The sequence below is a fragment of the Bombina bombina genome, chromosome 1, assembly GCF_027579735.1.
Source record: "Bombina bombina isolate aBomBom1 chromosome 1, aBomBom1.pri, whole genome shotgun sequence".
NCBI classification, from domain to species: Eukaryota; Metazoa; Chordata; class Amphibia; order Anura; family Bombinatoridae; genus Bombina; species Bombina bombina.
In genome coordinates, this window is record NC_069499.1 from 524,565,842 (window position 1) to 524,588,575 (window position 22,734).

The following is a 22,734-nucleotide window of genomic DNA, read 5'->3' on the forward strand; positions in this document are numbered from 1 at the left end:
TTTGGTCTTTGTTGTTGTATTGGAAAGTTTTTTCTTTTTAGCATCAAACAAGAAAGAGGAGGTTGGGGTGCTCAGTGGTCAGTTTATGGTCACTACGGTTATTCTGATTGGTCCCTCTATACCTGGTTCTCTAACATTGCCCTTTCATTGGCTAACTATGCATGGTCAATTTTTTTCTCTGTTGTTTTAATGTTATGTTACCTTATATTACTTTGAAAAGCTGCAGTTGAATAGTAAAAAGAAAGTTTAAGCAAAATATTCATCTCTGCGTCTTTAATGAAATCTAGATTATTCCGTCACAAAGCTAGGATAGTCAGAATTTTAAAATCCTTGTCTAAAATATTACACTATGTGTCTCCTTATGTCAGCATCAATGTTTATCTTTAATACTAATTTCACATATACATACTTTCAAAGTATAATACACAATGTAACAAATGGCACTTACAAGTTCTGTTGATTGATCAATGACACAAGTATCGAGCAATTTGATTTGTTAGTGATAGTTTATAATGTTTATTTGAATCAGATTGGCAGATGTCATAAAACATGTAATTATGCATATTCCAATCAAAAGTGGTGGAAAAATTCACTAGAGTGGGGGTTATTTAGGAGTTTGCGTCATAATTGGTGCGAAAAGTGTAGAGTCAAATATGGCGCAAAGTGGAGAGTGGGACTTATATTACATGGCTTAAACATGGTGCACATAGATTTTTCAGAAAGAAATAAAAAGGAAGTTAGCTATATTATGTTGTGTATTTATTTCATTTTTATCTCTATATCTATTAGTACAACAAGTTTGGGGCAAAACTTTGCAGCAAATATGTAGAAATAATATTGTCCCCTTGCTTTGTAATGTGAGACAAAGTTGTAGCATAATCCATAAGTAGTCATTTATTTTTCATTTTTATCCCTATATCTACTAGTGCACCAATTGTGGAGCAATAATATTGTTTGATTTAGAAAGGGTATACACATTTAATAAAGTTTCAAATTTACTTTTATTATGTAATAAACTTCATTCTCTTGCAGCATCGATTATAAGCTTTCTGTGTTTTCAGACTCCCATCGACTTCTATGCCATCCGCGACCTCAAGAGTGGCAGATTGAAAACTAGGTACGCTGAGTCGGAAAAGACACGAGCGTAACTGTAGAAGTTTTCATAACTTCGTGAGAGCTTCAAATAGTGTCGAATAGGAGGGCAAATGAACATAATTCTGCTCGAATACCGCGGTTTTCAACTCGCATCGATCTGCCAGCGTATTTTCAGTTGACACTTTGATAAATAGGCTCCCATATCCTTTACAATACAAAATGAATATCTCTGCCAGGCTGATCATCCATACACATCACTCTTCATCTGCTGCAACTCTCTGCCAATCCCTTTCACAAACGATCACAAACAACCACAATTAACATAAAAATCTAAGAGCATGCACATCACATGCAAGAGCGTCTATTTATAAAGGCCTAGATTTAGAGTTGGGCGGTAGTCGTCAAAACCAGCGTTAGAGGTTCCTAACGCTGGTTTTTACCGCCCTCTGGTATTTGGAGTCAGTCATTAAAGGGTCTAACGCTCACTTTTCAGCCGCGACTTTTCCATACCACAGATCCCCTTACGTCAATTGCGTATCCTATCTTTTCAATGGGATCTTTTTAACTCCGATATTTAGAGTCGTGGCTGAAGTGTGCGTTGGAAATCTAACGACAAAACTCCAGCCGCAGAAAAAATTCAGTAGTTAAGAGCTTTCTGTGTTAACGCCGGTTTATAAAGCACTTAACTACTGTGCTCTAAAGTACACTAACACCCATAAACTACCTATGTACCCCTAAACCGAGGTCCCCCCACATCGCCGCCACTCGATTACATTTTTTTAACCCCTAATCTGCCAACCACCACCTACGTTATACTTATGTACCCCTAATCTGCTGCCCCTAACACCGCCGACCCCTATATTATATTTATTAGCCCCTAATCTGCCCCCCTCAACGTCGCCTCCACCTGCCTACACTTATTAACCCCTAATCTGCCGAGCGGATCTCACCGCTACTATAATAAAATTATTAACCCCTAATCCGCCTCACTCCTGCCTCAATAACCCTATAATAAATAGTATTAACCCCTAATCTGCCCTCCCTAACATTGCCGACACCTAACTTCAATTATTAACCCCTAATCTGCCGACCGAATCTCGCCGCTACTGTAATAAATGGATTAACCCCTAAAGCTAAGTCTAACCCTAACCCTAACACCCCCCTAAGTTAAATATAATTTAAATCTAACGAAATAAATTAACTCTTATTAAATAAATTATTCCTATTTAAAGCTAAATACTTACCTGTAAAATAAACCCTAATATAGCTACAATATAAATTATAATTATATTATAGCTATTTTAGGATTTATCTTTATTTTACAGGTAACTTTGTATTTATTTTAACCAGGTACAATAGCTATTAAATAGTTAAGAACTATTTAATAGCTAAAATAGTTAAAATAATTACAAAATTACCTGTAAAATAAATCCTAACCTAAGTTACAATTAAACCTAACACTACACTATCAATAAATTAATTAAATAAAATATCTACAAATAAATACAATGAAATAAACTAATTAAGTACAAAAAATAAAAAGAACTAAGTTACAAAAAATAAAAAAATATTTACAAACATCAGAAAAATATTACAACAATTTTAAACTAATTACACCTACTCTAAGCCCCCTAATAAAATAACAAAGACCCCCAAAATAAAAAAATGCCCTACCCTATTCTAAATTACAAAAGTTCAAAGCTCTTTTACCTTACCAGCCCTGAACAGGGCCCTTTGCGGGGCATGCCCCAAAGAATTCAGCTCTTTTAACTGTAAAAAAAACACATACAATACCCCCCCAAACATTACAACCCACCACCCACATACCCCTAATCTAACCCAAACCCCCCTTAAATAAACCTAACACTAAGCCCCAGAAGATCTTCCTACCTTATCTTCACCATACCAGGTTCACCGATCGATCCAGAAGAGCTCCTCCGATGTCTTGATCCAAGCCCAAGCGGGGGGCTGAAGATGTCCATGATCCGGCTGAAGTCTTCATCCAAGCGGGAGCTGAAGAGGTCCATGATCCGGCTGAAGTCTTCATCCAAGCGGGAGCTGAAGAGGTCCATGATCTGGCTGAAGTCTTCTATCAATGGCATCTTCAATCTTCTTTCTTCCGGATACATGTTCATCCCGCCGACGCGGAACATCCATCTTCACCAATGACTTCCCGACGAATGACGGTTCCTTTAAGGGACATCATCCAAGATGGCATCCCTCGAATTCCAATTGGCTGATAGGATTCTATCCGCCAATCGGAATTAAGGTAGGAAAATTCTGATTGGCTGATGGAATCAGCCAATCAGAATCAAGTTCAATCCGATTGGCTGATCCGATCAGCCAATCAGATTGAGCTCGCATTCTATTGGCTGAGCGGAACAGCCAATAGAATGTGAGCTCAATCTGATTGGCTGATTGAACCAGCCAATCGGATTGAACTTGATTCTGATTGGCTGATTCCATCAGCCAATCAGAATTTTCCTACCTTAATTCCGATTGGCTGATAGAATCCTATCAGCCAATCGGAATTCGAGGGACGCCATCTTGGATGACGTCCCTTAAAGGAACCGTCATTCATCGGGAAGTCGTCAGTGAAGATGGATGTTCCGCGTCGGCGGGATGAACATGGATCCGGAAGAAAGAAGATTGAAGATGCTGTTGATAGAAGACTTCAGCCGGATCATGGACCTCTTCAGCTCCCGCTTGGATGAAGACTTCAGCCGGATCATGGACATCTTCAGCCCCCCGCTTGGGCTTGGATCAAGACATCGGAGGAGCTCTTCTGGATCGATCGGTGAACCTGGTATGGTGAAGATAAGGTAGGAAGATCTTCAGGGGCTTAGTGTTAGGTTTATTTAAGGGGGGTTTGGGTTAGATTAGGGGTATGTGGGTGGTGGGTTGTAATGTTGGGGGGGGTATTGTATGTGTTTTTTTTACAGGCAAAAGAGCTGAATTCTTTGGGGCATGCCCCACAAAGGGCCCTGTTCAAGGCTGGTAAGGTAAAAGAGCTTTAAACTTTTGTAATTTAGAATAGGGTAGGGCATTTTTTTATTTTGGGGGGCTTTGTAATTTCATTAGGGGGCTTAGAGTAGGTGTAATTAGTTTAAAATTGTTGTAATATTTTTCTAATGTTTGTAAATATTTTTTTATTTTTTGTAACTTAGTTCTTTTTTATTTTTTGTACTTTAGTTAGTTTATTTAATTGTAGTTATTTGTAGGTATTGTATTTAATTAATGTATTGATAGTGTAGTGTTAGGTTTAATTGTAGGTAATTGTAGGTATTTTATTAAATTAATTTATTGATAGTGCAGTGTTAGGTTTAATTGTAACTTAGGTTAGGATTTATTTTACAGGTAATTTTGTAATTATTTTAACTATTTTAGCTATTAAATAGTTCTTAACTATTTAATAGCTATTGTACCTGGTTAAAATAAATACAAAGTTACCTGTAAAATAAATATAAATCCTAAAATAGCTATAATATAATTATAATTTATATTGTAGCTATATTAGGATTTATTTTACAGGTGAGTATTTAGCTTTAAATAGGAATAATTTATTTAATAAGAGTTAATTTATTTTGTTAGATTTAAATTATATTTAACTTAGGGGGGTGTTAGTGTTAGGGTTAGACTTAGCTTTAGGGGTTAATACATTTATTAGAATAGCGGTGAGCTCCAGTCGGCAGATTAGGGGTTAATGTTTGAAGTTTGGTGTCGGCAATGTTAGGGAGGGCAGATTAAGGGTTAATACTATTTATTATAGGGTTAATGAGGCAGGAGTGAGGCGGATTAGGGGTTAATAACGTTATTATAATAGCGGTGCGGTCCGCTCGGCAGATTAGGGGTCAATAAGTGTAGGCAGGTGGAGGCGACGTTGTGGGGGGCAGATTAGGGGTTAATAAATATAATATAGGGGTCGGCGGTGTTAGGGGCAGCAGATTAGGGGTACATAGGGATAATGTAAGTAGCGGCGGTTTACGGAGCGGCAGATTAGGGGTTAAAAAAATATGCAGGTGTCAGCAATTGCAGGGGCGGCAGAATAGGGGTTAATAAGTGTAAGGTTTGGGGTGTTTAGACTCGGGGTACATGTTAGAGTGTTAGGTGCAGACGTAGGAAGTGTTTCCCCATAGCAAACAATGGGGCTGCGTTAGGAGCTGAACGCGGCTTTTTTGCAGGTGTTAGGTTTTTTTTCAGCTCAAACAGCCCCATTGTTTTCTATGGGGGAATCGTGCACGAGCACGTTTTTGAAGCTGGCCGCGTCCGTAAGCACCGCTGGTATCGAGAGTTGAAGTTGCGGTAAATATGCTCTATGCTCCTTTTTTGGAGCCTAACGCAGCCATTCTGTGAACTCTAAATACCAGCGGTATTTAAAAGGTGCGGCCAGAAAAAAGCCAGCGTAGCTAACGCACCCCTTTGGCCGCAGAACTCTAAATCTAGGCGTAAGTGTTTTAATATGCAATATGTTTCTAAATTCAACACATTTTTTAATTTTTTATTTGTCCTTAAAGGGACATTTAACTGATGTGCACAACTACAAAAGAATAGTAAATACTCACTATGTAATTGCATTCCATCCTGTTTCTGTAGCTCTTTATATATCACTTATCCTGTTTCTCTGCATCTTTTTACTGGGGCTGCCATCTTGGAACTTAGGTATTCTCCCAGCCTGTGACAGAAGCAGTGCACACTCACAGATCAGTATTTTTTTTTTTTTTACAGCTGTATAACATGCATCAGGTTAGTGTGCATTATGCATCATGTGAGCTTTACATTTTGAAATTTTTTACACAGTTTTAGATTTAAACAAAATATATTTAAGCAAAACACTCAACAATAATATAGAGCAATGCAGCCACAACAAAAATGTACAGCTCCTGCTTTGTATCATACACCCTAACCAGAAGCACCTAATACAGCTGTAAAAAAGTAAACAATATTATTGATCCGTGAGTGTGCACAGCTTCTGTCACAGGCTATGAGAATACCTGAGCTCCAAGATGACAACCCCAGTATTAACAGGTGGAGCTTCAGGATCTGGCACCTTTAGGCTATTAAAACCGGACAACAGATTTTTAAAGAGCCGCAGGAACAGGATGAAGTGCAATAATATAGGCCTAGATTTGGAGTTTGGCGTTAGCCGTGAAAACCAGCGTTAGAGGCCCCTAACGCTGGTTTCTTACAGACTCTGGTATTTCGAGTTCAGTTACCGACACTCAAAAATCACCTAACGCTCAAATTTCTACCGACACCTCAGACCCAGTAGTAAACATATACCGACAAAATAAACATCCACGAATCACAAAACAAATATTACACAAACTACACTTACACTCATACAAACACTACACTATACTTATTTTTCAGATTTAATAATTTTTCATCAAAATACAAAGGATTAAAGTTGTGAGATCTCGGGTGTTAGAAAAAAAACAACACAAATCCATTTTCCCATTGACTTACATTGACACACGGGAAAAGACCCTCATATACCTACACCTAACTAATAACATTATCACAAACATACACTCATCGATGCATACAAACAATATACACCACATGACATACAAAAAATATTTATTTATTATAAAAAGAACACGATTTAGTTACTTTTTCACACAAGCTCATGACGTCACTCACTTTACGAGGAAAACCAGTCTTAGAAAAAAAAAATTACCAATTTTTAGAGCCTCCATTGACTTCTATTGGGAAGACGTGCTCGTGCACGCGAAACCCACATTTCCCTAACACACGCAAATAGCGTAGACAGAAAAACTCCAAATACCAGCGCTAGAAAATACATGATTTCATGCGTTAGACCCAGCTATGATAAATAGATCAAGAAATGACTATTTCCCTATGGTGGATTTATGGATTTTACTTTTTGAATATTCACAACACCATTAAATTGTTTCAGACTTTTATGTTACATCAACTACAAATCAACATCACTAGTAACAAACTTTTATTTAAAAAAATATTACATTTAAACGGACACAAAAATAATGTCAACTTTTCAGGATTCACAAACACTACACAATGGGAAACAATTCTCATTTACCTTTATTATTGCATTTCAGTTATTCAACTCATATGCTTGCAGCAACAGCATATCTTCATAGGCTTAACACATGATCACTCATGGATGCACATACATTACTTTTAACATTCACTCATACATGTGCATTCAAATGATGGGGGAAAAACACATTACATTCTCTATAGGAATCACAAAACAGAACATATGGATTTTACTGTACTTTTAACATCAGGATTCCATCACCAGAAACCATTAGGAATTACGTACAACAAGAACATCATTACACCAGATTACAGATGTCACTTTATGGGAAGGAACAACAATGCCAGACCGCTATATAGAAGTCAGCATATGTGGGACACAATCACAATATATACGTACATGTACATAACACGCATCACCCATCACGCAACCACAAAGCACACATTTAGATTTTATTCAGCACACAATAACAATGTAGCACAATACAACAACACAATGAGGATTTCTGAACTACATAGGCAGGTTAATAATATCATGACGTCATTAGAAGATTCAACCATACACATCACAGATTCACGACTGTACTGCCCCTTTCGGAACTTTAACACTCAATACTACAATACAACATATACGTAAAGAACAGTTTGGAACAGCATTATTAGGGAGATTTGAATGGGACAATTAATAAATATTGTCAGATCGCAAATCACTTACAGTGAGTGCAGAATTATTAGGCAAATGAGTATTTTGACCACATCATCCTCTTTATGCATGTTGTCTTACTCCAAGCTGTATAGGCTCGAAAGCCTACTACCAATTAAGCATATTAGGTGATGTGCATCTCTGTAATGAGAAGGGGTGTGGTCTAATGACATCAACACCATATATCAGGTGTGCATAATTATTAGGCAACTTCCTTTCCTTTGGCAAAATGGATCAAAAGAAGGACTTGACAGGCTCAGAAAAGTAAAAAATAGTGAGATATCTTGCAGAGGGATGCAGCACTCTTAAAATTGCAAAGCTTCTGAAGCGTGATCATCGAACAATCAAGCGTTTTATTCAAAATAGTCAACAGGGTCGCAAGAAGCGTGTGGAAAAACCAAGGCGCAAAATAACTGCCCATGAACTGAGAAAAGTCAAGTGTGCAGCTGCCAAGATGCCACTTGCCACCAGTTTGGCCATATTTCAGAGCTGCAACATCACTGGAGTGCCCAAAAGCACAAGGTGTGCAATACTCAGAGACATGGCCAAGGTAAGAAAGGCTGAAAGACGACCACCACTGAACAAGACACACAAGCTGAAACGTCAAGACTGGGCCAAGAAATATCTCAAGACTGATTTTTCTAAGGTTTTATGGACTGATGAAATGAGAGTGAGTCTTGATGGGCCAGATGGATGGGCCCATGGCTGGATTGGTAAAGGGCAGAGAGCTCCAGTCCGACTCAGATGCCAGCAAGGTGGAGGTGGAGTACTGGTTTGGGCTGGTATCATCAAAGATGAGCTTATGGGGCCTTTTCGGGTTGAGGATGGAGTCAAGCTCAACTCCCAGTCCTACTGCCAGTTTCTGGAAGACACCTTCCTCAAGCAGTGGTACAGGAAGAAGTCTGCATCCTTCAAGAAAAACATGATTTTCATGCAGGACAATGCTCCATCACACGCGTCCAAGTACTCCACAGTGTGGCTGGCAAGAAAGGGTATAAAAGAAGAAAATCTAATGACATGACCTCCTTGTTCACCTGATCTGAACCCCATTGAGAACCTGTGGTCCATCATCAAATGTGAGATTTACAAGGAGGGAAAACAGTACACCTCTCTGAACAGTGTCTGGGAGGCTGTGGTTGCTGCTGCACGCAATGTTGATGGTGAACAGATCAAAACACTGACAGAATCCATGGATGGCAGGCTTTTGAGTGTCCTTGCAAAGAAAGGTGGCTATATTGGTCACTGATTTGTTTTTGTTTTGTTTTTTGAATGTCAGAAATGTATATTTGTGAATGTTGAGATGTTATATTGGTTTCACTGGTAAAAATAAATAATTGAAATGGGTATATATTTGTTTTTTGTTAAGTTGCCTAATAATTATGCACAGTAATAGTCACCTGCACACACAGATATCCCCCTAAAATAGCTATAACTAAAAACAAACTAAAAACTACTTCCAAAACTATTCAGCTTTGATATTAATGAATTTTTTGGGTTCATTGAGAACATGGTTGTTGTTCAATAATAAAATTAATCCTCAAAAATACAACTTGCCTAATAATTCTGCACTCCCTGTATATATATAATACTACAGATGACAGCCGGAAGTTATTCAGCATTAGTGCGATTTGAAAGGGACGCATACAATATTGACAGCTCGGCAATCACTTATATATACAATACTACAGATGGCAGCCGGAAGTTATTCAGTATTAGTGCCATTTTAAATGGACGAGTACAATATTGACAGCTCGGCAATCACTTATATATACAATACTACAGATGACAGCCGGAAGTTATTCAGTATTAGTGCGATTTGAAAGGGACGCATACAATATTGACAGCTCGGCAATCACTTATATATACAATACTACAGATGACAGCCGGAAGTTATTCAGTATTAGTGCCATTTTAAATGGACGAGTACAATATTTACATCTCGGCAATCACTTATATACACAATACTACAGATGACAGCCGGAAGTTCTTCAGTATTAGTGCGATTTGAAAGGGACGCATACAATATTGACAGCTCGGCAATCACTTATATATACAATACTACAGATGGCAGACGGGAAGTTCGGAATTATTATTGCGATTTTAAAGGGACGCATACAATATTGACTGGTCGGCAATCACTTATATATACAATACTACAGATGGCAGACGGGAAGTTCGGAATTATTATTGCGATTTTAAAGGGACGCATACAATATTGACTGCTCGGCAATCACTTATATATACAATACTACAGATGGCAGACGGGAAGTTCGGAATTATTATTGCGATTTTAAAGGGACGCATACAATATTGACAGCTCGGCAATCACTTATATATACAATACTACAGATGGCAGATGTTACTTTATCGTTTACAAACAATGTTGCAGCAACATTGATCGATCACATTCGATGCACATTATACACAACTATGCACTTTCATTCATGTTAGCCTGGACGTGTGCTTGTTACTATAAGATCGCGTTTAAGAAATATTGATTACAGATATGATCAAACATTTCAAACATGCACTGTATGTGTGATATTTGACACTTTCACATTGAGATTCATTGTTGGAAAACAACATTTCAGCAAACAACAAAAAAACGCCCACTGTGAAAGCATTCGCGCCGCTCACATACAAACAAGTGAATACAATCAGCAATCATTACAAACTCACTACCATTGGACTAATTGTACTATAAATCCCCCAAACAACATGGCCAAAGCATCACTTGTGATCCACATCAGATCAAGTGCATACCTTGTTACGCTGTTTTGAAAGATGGATGACGATGACATGGTAGACGCTGCTGGTGCTGCTATTGGCGAACTAGCTGTTGGTCGAATCAGGCAGCCTCGGCGGCTCAGACTGAGACAAAGGGGTCGTCTGGTTTGAGGTCCTCCTGTCTACAGGGTGAGACCCACCTTGGAAAACATGAGCGACTTTGAGGTTTATGATAAGTATCGGCTCAATCGCGAACAGCTCATTGGCCTTTACGATCTTCTTAGACCTCATTTGGAGCCACGTATAAGAATAAGGACTGCTGTTCCCGCCATGAGTAAGATGCTAAGCTGTCTATACGTCCTGGCCTCCGGGAGTTTTCAATCCGGAGAACTGTACATGCATGGCCTGGCTCAAGGTACATTCTCTGTGGTGTTTGATAACTTTCTGGACGCCATGGTACGTATCAGTAAGCAATACATAGGATTCCCACAGAATGATGGTGATTGGAGGCGCCTGAAGCAGGAATTCTTTGATATTGCTGAATTGCCCAATGTCTTGGGAGCCATAGATTGTACCCACATTGCGCTGCGTGCTCCAATTGATGACTTGCCCTTCAGAAATCGCAAACATTTTCATAGCCTCAATGTGCAGTATGTTTGTGACGCACGGATGAGGATTATGCATGTGTGTGCGAATTTTGGAGGGGCTAGTCATGATGCCTGCATCCTCTCTCTGTCGTCCCTGTGGAGACCGTTTGAGGAAAGACAAATGCCCCCTGGTTATCTCGTTGGTGAGTATTTGTGCACAACATGGTTAATTAGTTTGACAATTGCCACTGTAGTTTTAAAATGTTAGCGTAATGTTCAGCTATAGGATGCAATGTAACCAATTTTTTTTTCCCAGCTAATGTCTACTTTTAGTTCAATGCAGATATGTAGCATGTCTTACCTTAAATGCTCAGATAGAGAATGTAATGTAACCATGTAGTTTGCATTTTACACAAGGTTTGGTTTAGGAGAAATACGCATATGTAGCATGTCTTAGCTGAAATGGCAAGATATTAGCTAATGCAATTTAACCATGTCATTGTCTCTTTCCGCTAATGTCTTTTAGTTCAATGCAGATATGTAGCATGTCTTACCTTAAATGCTCAGATAGAGAATGTAATGTAACCATGTAGTTTGCATTTTACACAAGGTTTGGTTTAGGAGAAATACGCATATGTAGCATGTCTTAGCTGAAATGGCAAGGTATTAGCTAATGCAATTTAACCATGTCATTGTCTCTTTCCGCTAATGTCTAGTTTTAGTTCAATGCAGATATGTAGCATGTCTTACCTTAAATGCTCAGATAGAGAATGTAATGTAACCATGTAGTTTGCATTTTACACAAGGTTTGGTTTAGGAGAAATATGCATATGTAGCATGTCTTAGCTGAAATGGCAAGATATTAGCTAATGCAATTTAACCATGTCATTGTCTCTTTCCGCTAATGTCTAGTTTTAGTTCAATGCAGATATGTAGCATGTCTTACCTTAAATGCTCAGATAGAGAATGTAATGTAACCATGTAGTATGCATTTTACACAAGGTTTGGTTTAGGAGAAATACGCATATGTAGCATGTCTTAGCTGAAATGGCAAGATATTAGCTAATGCAATTTAACCATGCCATTGTCTCTTTCCGCTAATGTCTTTTAGTTCAATGCAGATATGTAGCATGTCTTAGATGAAATGGGAAGATAGAGAATAATATTGAACTAGATTTTTTAATTTAAAAAAAAACATTTGTTACTGGATTATCGTGTACAAAACTTTTTATTGGACTCCAAATACTATTTTGAGGATTCTGTTAGAATTATGTTCTGTTCATAATTTATAGGTGATTCTGGGTACATGAGCCGGCCTTGGCTCATTACCCCCTTGCGTAGCCCGACTGATGTGTCTGAGGAGCGCTACAATAGGGCTCATAAGAGAACCAGGGCGGTGGTTAAACGGATGTTCGGGCTCCTGAAGATGAGGTTCAGGTGCCTGGACAGGTCGGGAGGAGCCCTCCAGTACAACCCAAAGAAGGTGGCTAAGATCGTTGTAGCCTGTAGCGTCCTGCATAATATTGCACAGCGGGCTGGGATGCTGCAGGCCGTCCCGGCAGACCGAAACCTCCTCAGAGATGAGGAGGATGATCCTGTTCTAGAGGGGCCATTCCGGGACGAGGGGCTGAATGTCAGAGCAGACATCATCAACCGCCACTTTAGTATTGTCAATAGATGTGAACTCTAGGGAAATGACAAGTAGAGAATTGTGCAAACATGTTAGGATTGTTCATCAAATGCTAAAAATGTGTTTCATTTATTAATATAGGTGATGCTCTTTGCATTGGGTCCTGTAGCGAGTCTTTGCCACCTGGTTTTTAAAGAGGACATCAGATGGTAAGTATAAATGTATGGACTGTTGCTGGCATGAATTGTACACAAATACATCATATGGCATACATTTTCTAAACTAGTATTTAGTTTACACATTACTTAAAATGTAAATACTCAGAAAGGGATCCTCTAGCATGACTATGGTTCAATGTCACACATTAGAGGTTTGTTCTGCTCAATATGACTCATCTTCACACTTGATAGAACATAACACAAGATGCTACACATGCTTAGTAAGCTAGTGACAGAAATTGATTCTGAAATGGGGGGTGGGAGAGGGGTACAGAACTGATTCACACACTTGTAGTAATTTTTATTAAACTTTTTCTGCCATTAGGGAGCTGACTTAATCTAAAGACTGAAAGGGAAGAATTAGAAGCCTGACAGTGAAGATTGCCCAGACTGACAGTGGAAAAAGCCAAGATTGAAATTGAAGTATACCAATGGGATCATGTCTGGCATTATCTTTCCAATCTGCTGACCTTGAAAACCATACAAAGACATGTTCACATGGTAAGTGCCAACTATTTGATAGAATAAGGCTGTGGAGGCATCCTATTGGAGACACTTAGATGATTTTCTAATTTTTAGATAGTATTTCACAGTCCTCTATTTTTGAAATGATGAATAACACACCTATTGAAGATCAACTGTTTACCCCCGAATTGACTTTCAAAGACCATGCATTATCCAGGTTGGTGTACCAATGCATGCTAGTTAAGAATCACAGGAAGAATGTTGAATATTAGTAGCTTACATACATTAGTCATATTTAGTCCTTAATTAGATATTTAGGGATCACAATCAGACACTTAGATGATTTTCCTTTTTTAGATGGTATTTCACAGTCCTCTATTTTATGAACTAATGAATAAGACACCTATTGAAGATCAACTGTTTACCCCTGAATTGACTTTCAAAGACCATGCATTATCCAGGTTGGTTGACCAATGCATGCTAGTTAAGAATCGCAGCAAGAATGTTGAATATTAGTAGCTTACATACATTAGTCATATTTAGTTCTTAATTAGATATTTACGGATCACAATCAGACACTTAGATGATTTTCCTTTTTTAGATGGTATTTCACAGTCCTCTATTTTATGAACTGATGAATAAGACACCTATTGAAGATCAACTGTTTACCCCTGAATTGACTTTCAAAGACCATGCATTATCCAGGTTGGTGTACCAATGCATGCTAGTTAAGAATCACAGGAAGAATGTTGATTATTGGTAGCTTACATACATTAGTCATACTTATTTCATCATTAGATATTTAGGGATCACAATCAGAAAAAGGAATACATATTATAGTTGATATAGAGGTATTTGAATGGACATGAAATATGACATTTATGTTCAGCATACATATATATTATTGAAATGTGATATACATTAATATGTATAATTAGAAATTCAGATATTTAAATTTATTTTTTATTACACAATATAATGGTGTATGTTTATTTTATTTTTTTGTAAAAATTTAATTAATAAATATCTTGAAAAAAGTTAGAGCATAGACACAAGATGATTGTAAATGTATTTTATGAATATTTGACAACGTGTGTATTAACTTTGTTAAAATTTTGTTTTTTAATTTCAGATTGGCATCTGATGACTTCCAGGAATATTTTTTTGTTTTTGTTTCAGAAACTTTTAATTTTTTAAATGGTAATAATAAACATTTTATTATTAAATACACTCTTTTGAACAGATTATAATAAATATCCATATAATCTGTCAATAAAAAACAATTTGACTCCCATGACTGGTAGTTGTCTATTTGACAAGCACATGCATAAGATAAAATAATGCATTAATTTTAGAAAATCCACTGATTCCGAGAATATTACATTAAACTATCTTTTTTAACATTAATTGGGGAGTGAGATCCATCGATGCTTTTCTTTGGAAATTCTTAGATGTTAAAATAATTTTGGATATGTAGTCAAAATTTGTTAAAAATTATTTGTTTTCACTTTTAAGAAGGGGAAGTGGTTTAATTACATTAAAGTGACAGTGTTGTTGAATGTAAAAATAATTTTATAAGATCTTGTATCTTCCTTAGGTATCTCAAAACATTATTTTCAAAATTATTTTAATTTTTACATTTATAAATGGTAGGTCATTTAACTTGATATTTTTCACAAGCTAGTTATTGGATGCCAGGTTAATCGATTTAATTTTCTAGTGGAGTCATTTAACTATAGTTATTAATATTATGTAGTTTTTAAAATCTTACCTCTTGGGTTAGACATCACATATCTATATATAATTTTCATTCCCCTTTAGTTTATTTTGACAATGTTAAATCAACATTCCAAATGTTTTGGTCCTTAAAGGGACATTCACAAAGTATATTGTGTATTGATTTTTAAATAATTCATAAAAGAATTTAAACATATTTAGAAAGTACTATAGAATTACATTCAGTCTTTAAATATACTTAGAAAAAAATACATCAATGCACATATCTTAGTCAATTACATAAGGCATCTATGTGCAACCAACAATCAGCATCAAAATATGTAGATATGTATTTAATCCAAGAATATATATAATTACAATCTAATGATTGAATACCAAAACATATTAAGTTGTTCAAATATTATAATCTTATCCAAAATGCATACATAACATATAGCTTAATGTCCCTCTAAGCTGAAGACTCCGAAATACCTCCTTTACAATATATATTTCAGTCAGTGTGTAAAACAATCCAGAAGTTAATCTAAATTTGCTTTACTCATATGTTATACTAATTTAGCAAAAGGAAGGTGCCTAGGTTTCTGATATTTCAAGCATTATTGTGAAATGTTTATTTAAAGGGACATGAACTCAAAATATACTTAAAGGGAGACAGTTAAAAAATTAATGATTTATACATTCAGAATGAGTATTCTATTTTAAGCAACTTTAAAAATTGTCTCATATTATGAATGCTCCTTGTGATGTTGCTATCATTACTTTAAAAATAAGGCATTAAATAGATAATTTATTTGCTTCAGTACTCTGGACAGAACTTGTTTTTTTTTGTTGGATTAATTTATCCAACAATCATCAAGGACAACCCAGTTTTTTTGCAACAATTGTCCGTAATCTAAAATATCATTATTGATTTGCAAAGAAAGATAACAAGATAATTCTTAACATTTGAGAATCGGATTAAATTATAAAGTTGTTTAACATTTCATGCTCAATCTGAATCACGAACGCTAAATTTGTTTGGACAGTGTCCCTTTAAGAGATTTAAAGAGTGTATTTACTTCTCTTCTTATCTTGACATACTTTGCTTGAAAAGCATATCGAGATAGGCTCAGTAGATGAAGATTGGTGGATGCACAGAGATGCCTTATGTGATTGGCTCAACCATGTGCATTTAAATTTCTTCTGTTGAGGATATCTAAATACTAAGATAAATTGAGTTACATTTTAAAGTCTAAACAATTTTCTATCTCTACAGATCATTTGATACAATTGTTTGTTTGTAATGTCTATTTAAAAATAAAGACGCCATTGCACAATAACATATATGAGCACTTCAGACAAATACAAGCTCGAGGTTTATTTACTAATAACAAACAAACCTGTAGTTTAACATTTATAAACAGATTATCCAAGTTAATGACATTATAACCTGAATTTGAACATTCAGAAATATTGCGTGGGAAACGCATCTTGAAACACCAGATTAGCATCTTTAAATATTAGAGTCTAATGTCACGCAATAGCACACAATCAATGTGCATTATGAAATACATTTAATAGAGCACTATCAATACTTCACAATAAGTCAAGAAATTGATTTTATGAACAATAAAGACATACAATATTAAATGTGTATTTGTATTAAAGAAACAGACCGTTATTAAACCGAGAAATGTCTACAACATTTAATAATGTGACAGTATTAGATTTTAAAGAGAATTTAATCATTAATATTTAACGGATCACGGATATTAAATCTGCGTCACACATATCCGCATGACAGGCCCATGAGTTACAAATAAGTCTACATGAAAAATGAAGTTACAGCACCACCAGGAGGTATGTGTAAGGAAGTTACTAAGATATGAAACATTAAGGAACGGCCAATCAGAGTTCATCACACAAACACAACTTGAGTCAGGATGGTCTCACAGACATTCTAACAATATTTCAAACTTTTATCCAATCAGATGTACAGATAACTTGTCCCATGGTGCATCTCATGTTTACTTCACCATATAAAAGTCCATTACACGTTGCCATCTTTGTCAGTTCTCTAATGCCTGCAGGCAGTATATCTTATTTTCTTTTTTCAAAAAAAATCTACAACCCAGCAGGCATGTCAGCTCCCAGGTTCACCAAGGAGGAGAGCGCTGCACTGGTCCACGCCGTCAAGGACTTTTATCCCCAGCTGTTTGGGAACAAGAGGAGGTTGACAGATGCGCATGTTAAGAAGGCCCTCTGGGAGTCTATCACCAATGCGGTTAGATTGGTGTGTGACGTCCAGAGGAGCCAGGATCAAATCATGAGGAGATTCGGAGATATGAGGTTGCGCTTAACAAAAAAAGTCAACCTCATAAGGGACTGGGTACAAGCCCGTAAAAGAGGGGGCAAAAGAGAGGCCCCCGCGGAAACTGTACCTACTCCCTTTTGAGGTGACTTTATGCGAGCTCCTCAATCTCCGGGTCCCCAAAAGATTTAGATCCTCGCCATCCTCGGCCTCCTCTTCTTCCCTCCCAGCTGCGGGATCTGAAAGTCCTGACGCGGGGGCCAGGGCAGCTGCTTCTCTGTCCGGTGGCCTGGGAGGAGATGGAGAATCTGAACCAGGTAATTATCCAACTTCATATAATATCTTAATATTTGATTTTTTTTTAAAAAAATGTGTATATAGTCAGATACTAAACCTATAAATATCTCACAACATACACTACATATGATGTTTAGATATCTGATTTTATATTAGTGACACATGAAATAGGAATGATGTTTCTTGTGCTCTACAGAATATGCGTCACAGAGCGAAAATGGAATAGCGCATACACGTTAACATGGGTTAGCTGTAAGTGGCATTGCTTTATACATGTTGGTCAAATGACGGATGCGTAATTCCGCTTTGAATCATTGCGCAATGATCGCAAAAATGGAATTTCGCATACACGTTAACATGGGTTTGCTGTAAGTGGCATTGCTTTATACATGTTGGTCAAATGACGGATGCGTAATTCCGCTTTGAATCATTGCGCAATGATCGCGAAAATGGAATTTCGCATACACGTTAACATGGGTTTGCTGTAAGTGGCATTGCTTTATACATGTTGGTCAAATGACGGATGCGTAATTCCGCATGGAATCATTGCGCAATGATTGCGAAAATGGAATTTCGCATACACGTTAACATGGGTTTGCTGTAAGTGGCATTGCTTTATACATGTTGGTCAAATGACGGATGCGTAATTCCGCATGGAATCATTGCGCAATGATCGCGAAAATGGAATTTCGCATACACGTTAACATGGGTTTGCTGTAAGTGGCATTGCTTTACACATGTTGGTCAAAATGAAATGTGAATTATTATATATGTGAAGAATACAGTATTCTTATTTTCAATATTATACAGAATAAAAAAAGAAGAATCCAAATAAATTATAACATATGCCCATCAATTGATGAGAATGAAATAACACCAAAAAATAATTTAAGCTACAGTAAACAACACAACTGATTGAAAATAAAAGTACAGGATATATTTATCATGAATTGAATTGAGGAAACAATTAACTCATGGGACTACCAAAGGATTAATATTTTTAAATTGATTTGCTAATAATGTAAAGATTTAAAACATGGCATGATTTATATTAATGATATCCAATCCTCAATTAATATATTACAGATCTGGATGTTGGTGCTGGATCCTCAAGGCAGGGCTTGTCACAGTATGGTATGTCTCATTTGAATTGACATTTGTCTTAGAAACATGGACAGAACATTACATACTAAATCCACATTGTTCAATATTTATATGTATCTGCAAAATGGATTTTAAAACTTTTTGCAAATAAGAATAAATAAAACAAAAAAATAGGATTACATTGTAAGCCTACTCTGATTTTGTTTGGAATTTAAGATATCCCATCTATTCTGGATGTCTTAATTTTAATGTAAGATTCTTTGAATGTCCAATGTATATTCTTCCCTTGTGTATTGCTTAATCTTATATGTATACATTTTTAAAAAATACACACAATTTTGCATATGTTTAGATTTTACAAATATAGATTCCATTTTTGAAATTGATCATGTCATTTAAGGGACATGCCAACTAAATTTTACATAGAATTATTTGTAAACGTGATTTTATTGTTTTGTTTAAACATTTTATGAGCTACATTGGTCCAGTCTATTGTTTTATTTTTTTTTAAAAAAAAATGGATTTTGGTTTTGGTTAAACAATGCATTATTGGTATTATCCGGCTGTTTTTCTATGCATAAATTGGCATATTTACAAAAGTTAAAATCATGTGTTCAGATAACAGTAGTACATAGTTTAAAAAAGTATACAATTACACATTTAGAGCTTCATGTCCCTTTAATAGATGAAAATTAAATAATTCTTAGGATATCCTTAAATAACATATTAGATTTGAATTGCATGCTCAATCCCATTCATTACATCAACATATGGAGTAGAGAATTCATTAACACCAACATTGTCAAATCAATCTATTTTTATATTAAAGGGACACTGAGCTAAAATTATTAATGTTGTCATTCAGATAGAGCATGCAATATTAAGCAACATTTAAATATAATACTATAATCATATGTGAAATATTCTATTGCTAAATGTATTTTAAAATCAAGAATGTACGTTTATCTGCAGCTCAATTTTGGTTGACCAACCTGGGTTTTTATTGATGATTGGTGGATACCTTCAACAAACAATATTTATTGAATCCAATATTGCTTATCTGCCTTTAAGATTAAAATGTAGCAACATTACAATTATAATAGGAGTCAATGTTAAATCATTTGGAACAGTTTGAACAGTGAAATCAATGATTGAAATAAATCATGTCAGTGTCCCTTTAATAAACAATAGATTCATTAATCCTTACATTCTTTGGATTCTTTGGATTAGACAATATTGATATATAATTCAAATATTCACTGTTGGAGTTACTTTATAGATATAAGCATACTCTAACAGCACCATGATTACATATTTGTACTAATCAATTTGGTTTGGTATTGTGATCAATATGTGTTGTATCCTAAACAAGATTACTGTACATTGCACAAATGGCTCGATGTGCCACATGTCTTTGTTTATATTTGTCAACAGCTGTTATTCAAAATGTGGTTTGTGTGTATTCTTTTAAGAACATTGATCAATGGGTATATTTAGATATGCAATAGCATCGTATGAGATGAGTTTGATGTCTAATATAGTCAGAAATTAAACATATGTTCAATACATCATTTTTTACAGAATCCCCTTGATTCAATCAAGCATTTTTTTTATAATGACTGCTCTATTCTTCACAATTTCAAGTTGATTATTCTTATAAATCGATACAGATGTGATTTAGTGATATCCCAAATGTGTTCACTAATATATATCTATATCATTCATAGAGAGAGTTGGTGTGGGTAGCCCTGAGGAATCCAGCACTGACACAGAGCCACATTTGCGGTCTTCTGGTAAGTCCATTGACTCATTTATATGTCATTGAAGGTGTATTGGTAATCAATATTATGAGCATGATTCTGATGAAGCATAACATTTGAAACAAACATATAATTTACTCCTCTGATTATATATTCATTTTATTTGAATATTGGAAGATTAAGAATTAAAACTTTCTTAGTCTACACCTTTGTTATTCAGAAGATGTATAGCATATGTTTGTTTACATGTTCATTTTTGACAACAGTCATCAAGTGATACACACATGAGAAATCCTAAATGTTCTATGTACTATGCTTTTATGATTTTAAAATTAATACAAACAATACATGGAAAATATGAATCATTGAGAATAACTAATGTCATTTGTATGCTCCATCAAAATGATGTAAATCATAACTTTGGGTGTGTATATCTTTAATGCAACATTGATGTGTGTCTTTGAGCAACAGTAACATATGTTATAATATCTGATCTTAACGTGTATACAACATGTTATGTTTTACAGAGATTGATTTAACATGTGGGACGGAGGAGGAAGAGACTCCCTTGAAGTCTGATGGTATGTGAAATATATCTAACATGTTTCCAACATGTTGCTTTATTGGAAATCATTTTATTGAAGACATTCAAAGTCTACAGCTTTTGCACTTTAAAAAGGAATATTATTTGTCTGTTCAAATACACTACTGCCCCCTTTATATATCAGGCATCATGAAGATATGCTTGGATTTGTTTAAATATTTGGATTTGAAATTCATGCCATCATGATGTCACATGCATATTCTAGGCCAAACCACAATAATAATTTTAGAATTGTACAGACAATCATTGCTATTCATCTGAGTGCCTATATGCATACCATATCCTCATGTCATCATTGTTTAGAAATTCAAACACACTTCTAAGTATATTGCAAACATAATCAAGTTGAAATGCGTTGATTTGATTTCATGATGTATGAGATGTTAATATATTTATTATATTTATTTCAGATGGATCCTCCGCTTCTGGTCATCATTGTTCCTCCCCTGCCCAGTCCCCTGCCCAGCCCCCTGCCCAGTCCCCTGCCCAGCCCCCTGCCCAGTCCCCTGCCCAGCCCCCTGCCCCACCCGGCCCTTCCCATTTGTCCTGTCCTATCCCTCCCAAAAAACGCCCCTTCGTCCCTCTTCGCCGCTCTCCCCGTCTTTTGGCCCGTATAGCTACCCCAGCTGCCCAGCCCCCAACTCACCACTCCCCAGCTGTACGGGCTACCCCAGAGCAGCAGCCCATCCCTCCCAATCCCATCCCTCCCCAAGCCAATCCCATCCCTCCCCCCTGTCTCAACCTTCATTGTCCTGGGTGTCGGATTGTCCTTCCCAGGCAAAGCTGTAAGTATCATTCAAAATCAACATTATAAGATACTTAAAGGTACACTGAATGAAAATATTTCTATTGTGATTCAAATAGAGCATGCAATGTTAATCAAATTTATAATTTACTACTCTTATCAATTATTCTTCATTCTCTTGCTATCTTTATTGAAACAAAGAAATGCCTATATTGTTTTTTATTCCAATAAAATATGGACATCATTTCTTTATTGTTGGATGAATGTATCCATCAATCAACAGGGACAACCAAAGTTGATAACCAAAAATGGCCTGCCCTATAAACTTACATTCTTGCATTTAAAATATAGCTAGAGAATTCTAAAATTTAAAGAATACGAGTAAATTAATAATTCTTTTTAATGTCATGCTCTATCTGAATCAGTAACTAAAATATTTAGGTTTACTGTACCTTTAATTTGATATCACTACATATACCAATCACCACTTTTTGGATCCAACACTGTATGTACAAATGTTCATACATTATCTCTTGTATAACCCAGTGGGAATGTAATTTCTTCTGGTTGCTATGTTTACACAGCTTGTCCTCAACGCCAAAATGTTTAAGGATAGGTGTGCCTACCACAGTATAACAAAAATCTTTAAATTGCTAATGTAAGTACAATGTAAATCCTTTTACAAGATTTTAGACACTCAAGCTGTAAAAGTGGATCATCAAAAACCAATTAAAGGGGACAACATGTT